General features: G+C 39.9%; 1 protein-coding gene across 3 annotated transcripts in view; it reads right to left on the bottom strand.

Annotated features, from left to right (window-relative positions):
* Nucleotides 1-14,332, bottom strand: part of LOC103181200 (tensin-3) — a 261,229-nt gene that overhangs the window by 132,873 nt on the left and 114,024 nt on the right. The gene's annotated exons all lie outside the window — the stretch shown is intronic.

Genomic DNA, 14,332 nt, shown 5'->3' with positions numbered 1-14,332 from the left:
AAAATAAAATGTGCAAAAAACACAAACGCCAATGAATTAAGGTCACCCAAAAATATTTACTCACCTGCTCCAACGTATGTGTACCTGAGTTGGAGGCAGCTGTAACTGTATTTGGAGACTGCATTTGCGACTCAATCTAAAATGGATTGCACAAAGATTTGCTGCTACAGATGGAGCTTGAAGTCACTCAGAGGTCAAGAGGTAGTGTATTGAGGGGCATTTGGGTGAAGAGAATTTGTACTGAACTCTCATATCTTATAGACAATTATCTTCATAAAGAACAATTGGTGAAATTATAACCCAGGCTGTTATTATCAACAAGAAAGAACAAGCTTAGAATGTTTCTTTACACACAGTAGTTTCTGAATGAAATATTAACCGTACATTCTGTAACGTAACTTGAGTCAATGTTGCTCGAGTTTAACTTCCTCTCAAAATAGTTTTATCCAGGCAACACTTTTTTACATTAGCAAAGCAACATCTGGAAACTATAAATCAATTTCCTGTGTTGGCTTATCATCAAAACGTTACTTGTTCACTCCCACCAATTGTGAGAAAAGACTTTTGTCAACTTGCTGGGAGATGCCCTGGTTGTACACAGAACTACTTTCAGTTTAGGACTCACGCCTAGCTTTGATAGGAATTGGGTGTAAATACAAATCATTCATTCAAGATTTCCAGCGAAGGTGCAGTTGCTATCAAAAAGATCAATAATTTGACATGTGCCTTTCATGTCAGGAGGTTGTCTTAAAGCTTGACACCAGATATACTGTAAAGTGTTGTGACTGTGGCAGCCAATTTACCGTATATGAATTTATATTAGACCACTCTTCTATTTGGTAATTGGATTCCTTAGAAGGGAGAAGAGCCTCAAAATCAAAAACAAGTTAAAACTGAGGTCAGGAAACATTTCTACATATAAAGGGTTTCCCAAGAAAGTTGTGGAGCTTCCCTAAACAAAATAGGGATGTTTAAATGAGTGAGACAGATACTTGGGCTGTTATGGGAAGTGGGGGGGCTGGGTATGGTGCACTGGAATTAAAAGATCTGCCAAAATCTGATAAACTGGTGAAACAGGATTGTTTTCCTGTTTCTGTTTTTCCTACGTCCAACGATCTTCATGGACAATAAACATCTCAAAGAACTTCGCAGAGATGATAGGGGCACCAAGGAAGGAGGAGAGGAAGTAGAATATAGAGGTGAGAGCAAACTCACAGGACAACAACCAAGTTTGTCAAACAATTAGATTAGAAAGAGAGTTTTAGAAACAAGTCAAGAGACATCAAAAGACCTTACTTGAATAACTGAACAAGAGCTCCCTCTGCTGTTCTGTTTTATTCTAGGTCTAGGACTTGGGCAACTTATTATTCATTATTTTTGACTACAACAAAGAAAAAGTCATCCTCTACTCCACTTGGCAACTAACACAAAGAGTTTGTGATTTAGACTGATATCAAGCACAACGAGAAATAAAGAGAAATGCTGAACTGCGGCAGTAGTTAAAAAGATCCTCTAACTCTCGCCATCACAGTCAAAAATTTACAAATTATATTTTGAATGTATGCATTAACTGGTCAATTTTACTGTGAAACAAACAACTCCATAAAAGGTTGACGAGCATTAGTCTCACAAGGTTTTTTTTCCAAAGGCAGAAATAAACTAATGTGCTTATGACCTTCAAGATATTGCCAGCTACAGATTACAATCTTCTAATAGTACAGTACATTAAAGCAGAAATATCCACACAGCATTAATGCAGCTCAGCTATACAGTATTAAGCTTTGTCAAATACACCAACAGTACCAGAGGAAAGCAATTTTATTTATATTCAGGGGTATTCTGATAATAAGTGAAATGTTATAGTTGTTTAATAATAATAATAATCCTTGCATTTGATATAGCGCTTTTCACGTCGGGAGGACGTCCCAAAGCGCTTCACAGAACACACTGTAAAGTGAATTGACTGTATATTTGTGGGCAAACTGTGTTTGTTCACAGTTTGCATTAAAAAGATTCAATGCAGTCCCAATGTTTCACAATTGTGTAAATATGCAAGCTTTTCTTAAAATATATATTCTTTAAAAGAAATGCAGCTGCAATTAGCACAAAACCTGAATGCAGGAGTTGGGATTAATTTTACCTCAATTTGGAAAGGGGGAAATGCTTTTGTAGATTAGAAAGAGGTCTGTTGACAATCAGAAGATGGAAAAGATTGGAGTTCAGGGTGAAGGGGAAACGGAACAGACTTAAAAATAAGGGAAATTAATCATATTAAAACACAAAAAAATCAAAGAGAAACATAGATAGCAAGAGCAGTCAACCAGACTGGGAGATTAAGGAGGTAAGACTAAAACTACATATGTAGACATAGATGCCAAAAGCACTCAAAATAAACTGATGGTATAAGATCCACAGACAGGAATAATAATAATAATCTTTACATTTGATATAGCGCCTTATCACGACATTGAGACATCTCAAAGCGCTTCAACGGAAGGAGCAAACGGAGGCCAAGATGCCTACCAAAATGATTCCCGGGAGCAATCTTCTGCTCCACTTACTGCACAAGGTATACCAACACGTTTCTCCTGGTATTGTCCATTTTTTTCTCCTTGGAGAAAGGAAAAACAGAGAAAAACAAGGAAATCCTAATTCAAAAGAAGAAAGGATTTACCGAGAAAATTTCCCCCCAACTCCCAGAGTCAGTTAAACGAGCTCTAGAAGAGGACAGTGTCACCATCAACACAAGAGCTTTGCTAAATATCCTCTTCACCATGCGACATGGCAGGCACCAATGGTAACTTGGTTTTACAACATGAATTAAAGACATTTAAATCAGAATGATGGAAGTGAATACGACTTACAAACAGAAGAAGCAGATGCATAGATAAGAAGGAGCTAAAAAGGTCCGGCGGCATCCAGCAAAACCTCAATCCCACCCCCTCACCCACTCCCACTCTCCTTGATCAGTGAACACTGGCCGTATCCCCTGTCTGATGGGCGAGCTTTCAGACATTTTGGCCCTGGTCTCTGGAACTCCACCTCTCCCTCCCCACTTTTAAAGCCTGTTTTAAGACCTCTTCAGCCACACTTTCGGTTAATCTTCCACCAACCCACCTACCTCAGCTGTGTGAAACCCTTTGAGTCGTCCTCCAGAGAGCTCATTGAATCAGAAGAGGCATCGAATATCTTACAAAGCAGAAGAGAACATGCGTCTAATTCAAAGATTTACAATGTACAGCATGGAAACAGGCCATTCAGCTCAACCAGTCTGTATCTGGGCTGATCCTAGGCAGTGGAAATTCAATACAGATAAATACAAAATGCTGAAATAAAAATAAGAGGCACATTTATTCCATGCGTGGGATAAAATATGTCAAATGGGAAGTTAAAAGATTTGATTCATTGCTCACAGAGGACAAACCATAAGGCAGCAATAAACAGAGCAAACAGGAGGATTGACTGCATTATCAAATTAATTTAATTCCCAGAAATGATGCTCAGGCTGTACACAGTTCTGTTCAGACCACACTTACTAGCAGTTCTGGTCACCCTGACATTAGGGGGCACCTTGGTCCTAATGGCAGTATAGAGGAGAGAGATGATCCTCAATGTTAGAAGGACAAGCAATAACGAAACGCTGGAGCATATAGTGCTATATAAAATGCTTAACAAAATAGACCAAGTAAACTGGAATACACCAAAGCGGCAAAACAAGGACAGGTCAGGCTTGTGACGGGCAAGTTTAGTCAGATATTAGTATTTCTTTATACAAAGGCTAATCAATATCTGGGATGGGTCAAAAGGAAAGGTGATTGAGGTCAAGGGTCAGGGCACTCAACTCCTTCGGAGAAGAACTTGATGCTATAATGGGAAGACAGAGGAGTTGGTATTCTGGAAAGATGAGAGCAAATGGAGTGAAGGGTCTTCTTAATCTACCCTTTGCATTGCATTTACAGAATGGAACAAACTGTAAGAGGGCTCCCACTGCTTCGTGTTTAAGATGTGCTAAAATATTTTACTCAAACCTGGGGAAAATGCCTTCAAATCACAAAGCTGTTAAATCTTATCTGTTCGTAAACAACCTTCTCATCACACTTTTGAAAAAAGTAGTCATTTCAGTTTATGTGCACGAACGAGTTACTCACAGGATTGATATAAGGTAGAATAGTGTAGAACTGGACAAGTTACTTTCCAGATCTCAACTATTGTACCAGGGTCTAATTTGTGAGTTGTGCTAAAACCATGTGCAAAATGTGCACGTTTTGTTAACTGTGTAAAATGGATGTGTACAATAGCTATTTGCATAATTATGTAATTAAATACCAATGAAAAGGATTACTGGTGATTCACACAGCTGCTGATGATCATATTCTAAAAAAAAGACTTTACCCAAAATGAACCAAGCACTTCCCCTTTAAATCCCCCCAAATTAAAGGATATAAAATCATTGTAGTCAAGATACAGTGATGGCTACAGCAGTAAAACTATAATGTTCATCACAGTGTCAGCCATAGAATGATCCTGTGGCAAAGGGGGAAGATGACAGGATGTGGGTCCAAAGGAATGGACCTCAGTTCATTTGATTTTGGGTGGTTGGGAGAGGCAGGAAAGCAAGTTTAATATTTCTAACTACTACTATGAATGTCATATTAATGGCAATGACAAAACGGAGTGTGTTGTTCACATTGCCAACAATACTTGCTGGTGTAAATTGTTAACACAGAGTTAATCTTATTTGTCTGGTTTCACAAATATTCCTTTCTTCCCATTTGTTATCCATCCAGATTTGTGGTTTCATAACAATTATGTAACCTCTCCTTCTCAATTCTTTATCTTGACACCTTCACCTTTCTGTTTTGTCCATGCTCATCTCCCTAATAGATGTCTGTTTCTTGATAAAATAGAAATGGAATCAAAGCCGATCCTTGCATTTGATAAAGCACCTTGTACATTGAGATGATGCCTCAAAGCGCTTCACAAGATTTATTGTAAATCCTAGTGATTGTGTGATTTGTAGGGGAATGCGACAGCCAATTTGCCCACAACAGTATTTACAAAAGCCAAGAAGCGAATAACTAATTCAATTTGGGAGGGGGGATTATTGGACAGGACACGAGAAAAAACTTCTCTCTGGTTTCGAATAGTACCATGGGATCTTTAACATGCGCTTGAACTGGCAGAGGGGTCCTCAATTCAATACTTATCTCAAGGACCTCGAATAATGCAGCACTACTCCAGTACTGCACTGTCAATCTAAATTATGTGAGATCAAAGACCTCATATTGGGCTTGAACCCATAAGCGACTCAGAGGCTACCAAATGAGCCAGGCTGACACAGACAGAGTGAAAAAAAGGTAATCTTAGCTATTCCAAAATGTACAATTTGTTAAAAGGCTCAAGGGGGGAAGGTTAAACTAAATAAATAATCCAAATTGAGCAGAAATCCAAATTTTGCAGTAGGTATTAGGATTATATCAATGAGATTACTGTGTTATGTTATTGGTCCTACAAAAATGATCATTGACACAGTCGATCACACCATCCTCCTCCACCACCTTTCCTCCGTCATCCACCTCAGTGGACCGCACTCGTCTGGTTCGAATCCTACCTCACAAACCGCCAGCAGTACATCTGCACAAACAGCTTCTCCTCCCGCTCTCACCCGGTCACCTGTGGGGTATCCCAAGGATCCATCCTTGGCCCCCTCCTCTTTCTGATCTACATGCTCCCTCTTGGGGATGTCATCCGCAGATATGAGGTACACTTCCACATGTATGCAGATGACACCCAACTCTATTTTTCCACCTCTCTTTGCGACTCCCAGTCCCGTGATGTTCTGTCAGCCTGCCTGCCAGATTTCAGGGCCTGGATGAGCGCAAACTTCCTTCACTTGAACGTTGACAAGACGGAAGCCATACTCTTTGGCTCTTGTCAACGACTAAAGTCTCATGGCTCTCACCTCCTCCATCTAACCGACCTCCTCCATCTAAAACTCTCTGAACCCTAGGCGTCAGGTTCGACCCCCAATTATTCTTCCTCCCCCACATCCGGTCCCTCACTAGCACCGCCTTCTACCACCTCCGACGCATCGCCCGTCTCCGCCAATACCTCTCCCCAAAAGCCGCTGAAAGCCTGGTCCATGCCTTTGTCACCTCTCGGCTGGACTACCCTAACGCCCTCCTCACCGGTCTCCCATCCACTACCATCCATAAAATCCAAATCATTCAAAACTCTGCAGCCCGCATTCTTACCCGCACCAAACTCCGCTCCCCGATCACCCCAGTCCTTGCCAGACTGCACTGGCTGCCTATCCCAGAGAGGATCGATTTCAAGATCCTCACCCACGTATTCAAGTCCCTGCACTACTCTGCACCCCCCTACCTCTCTGAACTCCTCTCTCCTCAAAACAGTACCCGTTGTCTTCATTCCTCCGGGTCTGGCCTCCTCCTCGTCCCCCAAGTCCTCCGCTCCACGTTCGACGGCCGTGCCTTCAGCCACTATGCCCCGAGGCTCTGGAACTGCCTTCCTCGCTCCCTTTGTCTCATTCCCTCCCTTCCCATTCTCAGGTCTCTGCTGAAGACCTTTCTTTTCAACCGCGCCTTTGGTCACCTTCCTCCCCCTCCCCCTGGCTCGGTCCCGGGATCCGTTACTGTAAAGCGCTCTGAGACGCCGTCCGGCGTGGAGGGCGCTATATACATCCAAGTTGTTGTTGTTGCTGTAATATCAACAAGATGGTTTCCAATGCATTCAGATGGATAGATCAACACTCACGCTGACCAGAGTTCAACTTTTGCTGTTTGTATCTAGTCTATGATATGTGCTATAACAAGATTGTTCTTATAGTACATATTATATAGTACCCTTCACACAAGGTAGTGTCTCGGAGCACTTATCAGTGGCGGCAGAGCTTGACCCCGAGCAGGGGAGAGGGGTGAGAATTTATTAGGCACAAAAACAAAAAGATCTGCATTCACCAGGGCGGCATCCCTCACCTTTGGGACGATACTAAAGAAACTCACCAGGAAATTAAGATCAAGTACATCAATTCTATAAAGTGACTTTTCGAAAAACATTTGGCTCTATTGAATTCAATGGATGGCTTGTTACAGCTGTCTTTCCTCCCTCTCCTCGCCTCAATCATCCAGATGGTCTGTGATTGCAAGCAGGATTGGGATGATTCAGCAGCTGCCTATCACACGAGCAGAGAGTTCCAGTTAACCAGCTGGGATCAGTTTATCCTGGGCAGATTCCTAAATACAAAAAAAATTTATTTAACTGGATACTCAATCATTCTTTTGCCTATTAACAGAGAAATATGTAAATCCTACACAACCTCATGCCAATTGTAACGAAAATGTCTCAGACAGGTCTCAATTGCAAGGCTGAGAATGTTTGCAGATTAGCATGCAGTGTACTGTTGACATTCAGGCAGATCTAAGTACAGTATCTCAAAGTCTGAGTATCATGATCACATTGTTTACAATCACGAGAAAGATTCGGATGAGGAAGTTGTTCAGCCCATTTCATCTCTCCTAAATATCTCTTGTGCTTGAAACAGTGATGATTCTTCTTTACGGGTAAAATACAATACAATACAAAATTACATTTGTAAAGCACCTTTCACGTCAGGAGTACGTCCCAAGGCGCTGAACAGTTAGGGATTAGGACCTGAGCTGGAGGCGGGGGTGGCCTTCGAAGAGGAGAGTTTTGAGGCGTGCCTTGAAATATGGCTTTAGAATGCTTTTAACAATAATAACAGTGTGCATTTTTATAGCACCCTTCACCCGGGGCAGCATCTCACAGTGCTTTCAGACCATAGATAAACCAGATGTCATAAATAAACTAGATCTCCTCAAAGGGTGGAACAAGAAAAGCTAACATCATTCAATGACCAACCAAGCTCACACACAATATATTTAAAAGAAAAAAAAATGTGGTCACTCAATCCACGACTGTTTGTGGGATACTGCTGTGCGCAATTGGCTGCCACGTACCACCCACAAAATATACAGTGACTTCACTTTACAGTATATTCTGAAGTATATCTCAAAGACGTGATGAGGCGCTATATCAAATGCAAGGATTATTATTATTATAAAACTTGATGCATTCATGAGGGTAAAGTGAATTGATGAGTATAAGTGAGGGAAATAGGAGGAGTGGGTACGTGTGGAGTATAAACACTGGCATGGACTAGTTGGTCCGAATGACTTATTTCGGTGCCATGCCACTCTATAATAATAATGTTTGCATTTGATATAGGACTTTTCACATCTTTGAGATATCTCAAAGCGCTTCACAGAATATGCTGTAAAGTGAATTGACTGTATATTTTGTGGGTGAAACTCTATGCATCAAAACAAACTATTCAATGAAATCCAAAAATAAGGAAGTAGGATACTGCAAAGGCAATAATGACAAGTGTTATTGTCACCTGGGCAAAAAAACCTTCTCATTCATGTTGTGAATCATTACCTATTCTGGTGAACTTGTTTCTACTGAAAAATAATAATTGACACCAACAAACTTTAAATTCAGCATGGATTACACAATTAGAATTTGATTATAGATTATGCTTGACCAGAATGAACCCATCTGAAAGCAGAAATGCTGAACAATCACAGAAGCCTTTGGGCAATCGTACAAAAGCATCGGATAATGAGTAATACATATACACAGTCAAAACCTCATTGTAAAACGAAACAAGCCAGATTTGCAGAACGTTCTGTAGTACCACAATAAATATGATCCGGAGAGCCTTTAGTGATCCTTGCACACAAGAATTCCAGGACCTTGACATTTAGATTGGTTCCAGCAATCCCAACATCAAAAGAAATCAACTGTCTGACAAGTGAAGGCCAATTATAAAATGAAACGTTCCCGGAGAAACTTAAACCGTTCAGGAAAATCATGAGAACTATAATAAAAATTAACAATTAGGATTTACTACAAGATCAATTGAGAAGAAGAATTAATCAACAGTAGATATCTATCCACTTAAATAAGAACTGCTTCTTTTGTTAAAAAAAGTCAATTTTGATGGTTTTCCACCGGCCATAACATCATGCACAGTTACTTTGACCGCAAAAGGACACATGGCACCATATCCATAGATTCTGGTATCCATCGCTGAATTGTTTGGACCTCTGAGGGTCAAATACTTGACCACAATCCAAACCACTGGAGAAATGCATTAAACATTTGGTTCACACTACATCTCAAAACAACAAGCCTGCCTTTGTTTTAAAAAATGAACCCAATCGGAGCGAGTTGCACAGCCAGACCTTATTAGTTAATAGATCTTAATTAGCTAATGGCAACTTGTCTGAGTAATGCCATATTAACTCTGTGCAATCCAAATAAAGAAAACCAGAGACAGGATACATCTGCAGAGCCAGGAAATGAATACCGTCATTTCACCCCATCATTTCTAATTGTAGAGCTTAACAAAACAATCCCAAATGTCATAAAATTGTCAAAGTGGTGAAAGAAAATGTTAATAATTGAGAAGCAGGACTGGCTGTTGTTATTCCTTCCTCGATAGAAATAACCATTTTACCATCTGGCATCTTTGTAAAATATTTCAAGGGAAAAGAGCATAAAATGTGCAAAAAAATGGCACATTACGAGTTCAATTTTCATCAATTTTTAAAAAGAAATCTTATTAAAATACAGTCAGTACATTTGACCAAAATACAAAATTTATTTTATCAAAATACAGTCAGTATATTTTACAGTATATCCCACAGGATATACTATAAAATGTAGTGACTGCATTTCTTGAGCGATTCCAGCAGCCAAATTGTGCACAACAATGTTCCATAAACAGCCATGAAGCAAATGAACAATTTTATTTGCGGGTTTGTTGGCCACGACACCTGGAGAAACTCCCTTCAATTAAAATTAGATTGCAACATTTAAAACAAAATTAAAAGCCCACTGATTATTATATCTGATTCCCTTAGGAGTGTTGGAATTTTAAATATGCTTTGATTATTAAGTGAACTACATTCCTATTTCTACTATTAAGCTTCATTTCTTCTGTAAACTGCTCTGAGCTTTGTAAAACAAAAGTAGTGGTAGTTCACCTTATTGAAAGGAATAATGTGAAATTTTGATAGTGACAAGCATTGAGGGATGTACTCTGCCTAAATTCATTACAATAACAGCTCCAAATGACATTTAATGTTATTGTTTTCATTGTATATAACAATGTTCTTAGTAGTAGTGCAGAATTACAATATTACCCAAGATCGTCACCTTCACAAATCCCTTCACACCTCCTTACTTCTGTGATCTTATAACACAAATTTTCATTTATATAGTGTTTTTCATGTCAATGCACTTGACAGTGCAATGACATTCCAGTGCACTTGACAGTCCTGGCTTGGCACCCAAGCTGAGAGTGCAAGCCATGGTGGGGGTGGGTGGAGGAAAGATGACCAAAGGTGTGGTCGAAAAAGAAGGTCTTGAGACGGACCCTGACTGACTGAGGTGAGGAGCTGAGGGAGGGGGCGAGTCGGAGAGAGCCCGGAATGGAGTTCCAGAGAATGGGGTTCCAGAGATAGGCTGAAAGACCAACCACCAACGGTGGGGTGAGTAGGGCAGGAGACATGAAGTAGCCGAGGGACCAGAAGAGTGATCTTCTCCTCTTCTGCTCACCTACTTCACTCGGCAAATGCAGGTCTGCTGAATATTCCCCACCCTTCCCCAGTCAACATAGTTAAGCCTTTAGTCATTGTTCCCTACCCTCTTTAACCACCTCCCTTACCACCTCAGTTTTGCTACCTCTCTGTTGGCCCAAACCTACCTGTTTGTCCGTGCCCAAAGTCATCTCCCTCCTCCCCCACCCCTCAACTCGGTATCCAGTGCCATCTTAGTAAAGTGCTCAAAGACGGTACTCTACATGAAGGGCGCTATATAAATGTAAAGTGATATATTTTTTGTTTGCAAAAATCAAGGGCAATTTTTCATCAGAACTTTGTTTTAATTAAAACTATAACGTTTTATTAAACTTAACACCTGGGTTTCTATTGTGGATATTATTTTGACATTTTTGGTAACTTTAAAATAAAATATTTATTCTTAAAATCACTTCAACCAACTTCAAAGAAGCAATTCAACCAAGAATCGCATCATTTAAAACTATACTTTGCCTACTAATACATAGTCACTACACTTGACGTCAATTAACTGTGCAGCACTTTTTGACCTCATTTGCACCAAATCAAATGCGAGGATTTTCATTAGTTTACTTTATTTGTGGATCTTGCAGAAAAGCCACATGTCTGAATTTGTACCTAAACCTTTAAATTCCTAGAGCTTCCCAATAAGCCACACTGCATACACTGAATATGCCACCACAAAGATATTCTAAAACCACAACTTGCATTTATATTGGCCCTTCACATAGAATAAAGTCTTGGAGATGTCTTTTGGGTTGGGAATGAGATGGAAAGGTTAGGGTAAGCAAATCAATGTTTCCCCCACCCTTCCCCCAAGTGCCAAGATTTATTATGAAGGGGTGAAGGGAATTTGTAAATCTTGGTTAAGACTGGAAAGTAATTGATTTATTAGTGACTCCATTCTGGTTGCACCTCGTTGCAGATAAAGGAATGGAAAAGGCTAACAAGTACTCAGTCTAGTCTTTATGACATGAAAAAATCAACTTGGTTATGGGAGACATGAATTAAAGACAATTTGTGGAAACAAAAATAATAAACTGTCCCAAATTAAACATCGCTCCTTCCTCAGCTAAGGACAAATAAGAGGGAATTTCCTGATAGGTTTAGGCAGTACAGTTTCTGCTAGGAAAATAAGACTGAAACATATTTTTGGAAAGGCAAGTTCTCGTTCAAACAAAGAATCAAATTAGAGACAGATCATGAACAGACTGCAGGCAAGACCACCAAACAAGCTGCTTCACAACGCTTTTGAACTAAATGTAGATGATTTGGATTCAACTCAGCTCACTGCAGGTCCTGTCTTGACATTATATTAATCCTTAATAATCCTTGCATTTGATATATCACCTTTTATGTCGGAAGAACATCTCAAACACTTTCCTAACATTTATTGTGTATTATGTAGGCAAACACAGTAGCCTATTTACACACAGCAATGTCCTACAAACAGTCCTGACAAGAATGACCAGTTTTATCTGGGGAGTACACCGGGAGAAACTCCCTTCTCTTTTCCAATAGTGCCATAGGATATCTAACATCGACCAGAAAAGGCAGACAGGGTCTTGGTTTAAAGTTTCAGCGGAAGGATGTCATCTCCAACAGAGCAGCACACGCAAAGCCCCTGGAGTGTCAACTTAAGACTACGAAAGCCCTGAAGTGGGGTTTGAACACACAACCTTCTGATTCAAAAGGAAGTGTGCTACCAACTGACCCCGCTGACACACTAATGAATAATCTCACATCAATGTTTTTTAACACAAACCACATTGTGCTATAATAGTTCCAACCAAAAAAAAATTAACAATTCGTGGGTTAATTGATAATCCATGGCTTTGCTCAAATCAAACATTCCACACAGTCTGTCTATGTAGTTCAGTCCTAGTGAAACAGTTTGAAAACTATAACATATGGTTGTAAAGTTGAGAGTCAATTTAATGCTGCTTTCTGATTATTATCCTCAATTTTCCCAGGGATTCATCTTAAAATGTGGGTTGCTTACAAACTGCGCAAATTATACTCTTGCTTTCAAATGCTATAAATCATTATCTCCAGGCCACTCAATAAAGTCTGTGAATGTGTAAATTATCACTTTGCATAGAATTTCATTGCAAAAGCCCCATGCTCCTGTTGTTTATCTGCTAATGGTGTAAATGCTTGTTTTTACTTCTTACATGACCACTTTGTCTTTCCACAATGGCCATAGGATAAGTTAGTTGATGATGTGAACTGCCCAAACAACACAGGAGGTCATTAGGATGTATATGATCTATGAAGTACAGCACAAGGTTGGGTCTCTCTTCTGAATTTGAGTTCAGCACTTCCAGAAGCCACATCCTTAATGTCCATATAAACACTGGAATAGAATTAATCTGTCTTGTCCATCATCTGCCAAGAATCAAGGTCATTTTTCACATCTCAGTGGTTGATGCTCATCAGATGAAGATATCAACGTGCCTCCGATAGAGTAGCAGATAGGCGCTCACTGGTTCAAATCCACTTTTATTTCACAATGAACAAGGTTCATTCTGAAAATGTCAGATCTGTGCTTAATTTGCTGGTCTCAGCCATGGCTGCTAGATTGGCCCTGGCTTTCCCAAGGTTAGGAGAGGGAAACAGTGAGGGACCTCACAGTACTCTCGGCTAGTAGTGTGTGTATGTGTGGCAGCTTGGAGTGGTCGGCTCAATTGTAACAGCCTCCATAGTTGAGTGATCTGCCAACACTCATTGCCAAGGCTCACACATGAACACTGCCCACTTGGGTAAGATACCAGAGGGCAGCCACCCCAGTGTGTGACTGTGGTGACCAGGATCATATGCCAATGGAGAGAAAAATTTGAAGAATACAAAATTGGACAGACATACTGTCATTTTAGGGGAAAAAGCATACCCAAATGTACAAATTCAAAACTAACACTTTAATCAACCAGAATGGACACCAATACAAAGGCAGGCTTTCCAAACATTCAGGTATTTTATCAGCTGCAAACATATGGATGACTCCAAACCAACAGTATTTTTGTGGGTAAAGGCCTTTTGCTCCTTAGCTCCTCCTCTGGTCTTCAATATTGATAGAGTCAAAAAAATGTTTTTGAAATATAATATTGTGCAGAATTCTGCAAAACCTTTAAAATTCAGTGATTATTTGGAAACCAGTAAAAACATCTTCCAAATTAAGATCCAATTTAATTTTCTCCTCAAATTCTGCACAGTCTAAATATTGTGGAGTCCTATAGCTAAGTGGTTAGAGCACGCACCTCGCAAGCGAAGGACCTGGGTTCGATTCCTGCATTTCGCCTGCAAAATATACTGTCAATTCACTTTACAGTATATTCTGTGAAGTGATTTGAGACATCTCAAAAACATAAGACACAATATCAAATGCAAGGATTATTATTATTTAAGTCAATGGTTTTAAGGCTACGACCATGAGAAATTTCAGATCTCTGACATAATATGCTACCTCTATTGTCCCATGTCATTTAATGTCAGTCAGATTTTGATGTCCAAAAGGTCTCCTCTTGTTAATTGTCCAGGAAAATCTTACCATAGGTTTTAAGAACAATCTCCCTGGGAAACTGAAATGGCCACATCTACCGAAGTGGTCCTGGTAATTCAATAACTTCTACTTCCCATCCTCAAACTCT

The sequence above is a fragment of the Callorhinchus milii genome, unplaced genomic scaffold (genome assembly GCF_018977255.1).
Source record: "Callorhinchus milii isolate IMCB2004 unplaced genomic scaffold, IMCB_Cmil_1.0 Scaffold2, whole genome shotgun sequence".
In the NCBI taxonomy this organism is placed as follows: Eukaryota; Metazoa; Chordata; class Chondrichthyes; order Chimaeriformes; family Callorhinchidae; genus Callorhinchus; species Callorhinchus milii.
Note: the sequence above shows the minus strand (reverse complement) of the source record. Positions and strands in the feature narration are given on the sequence as shown.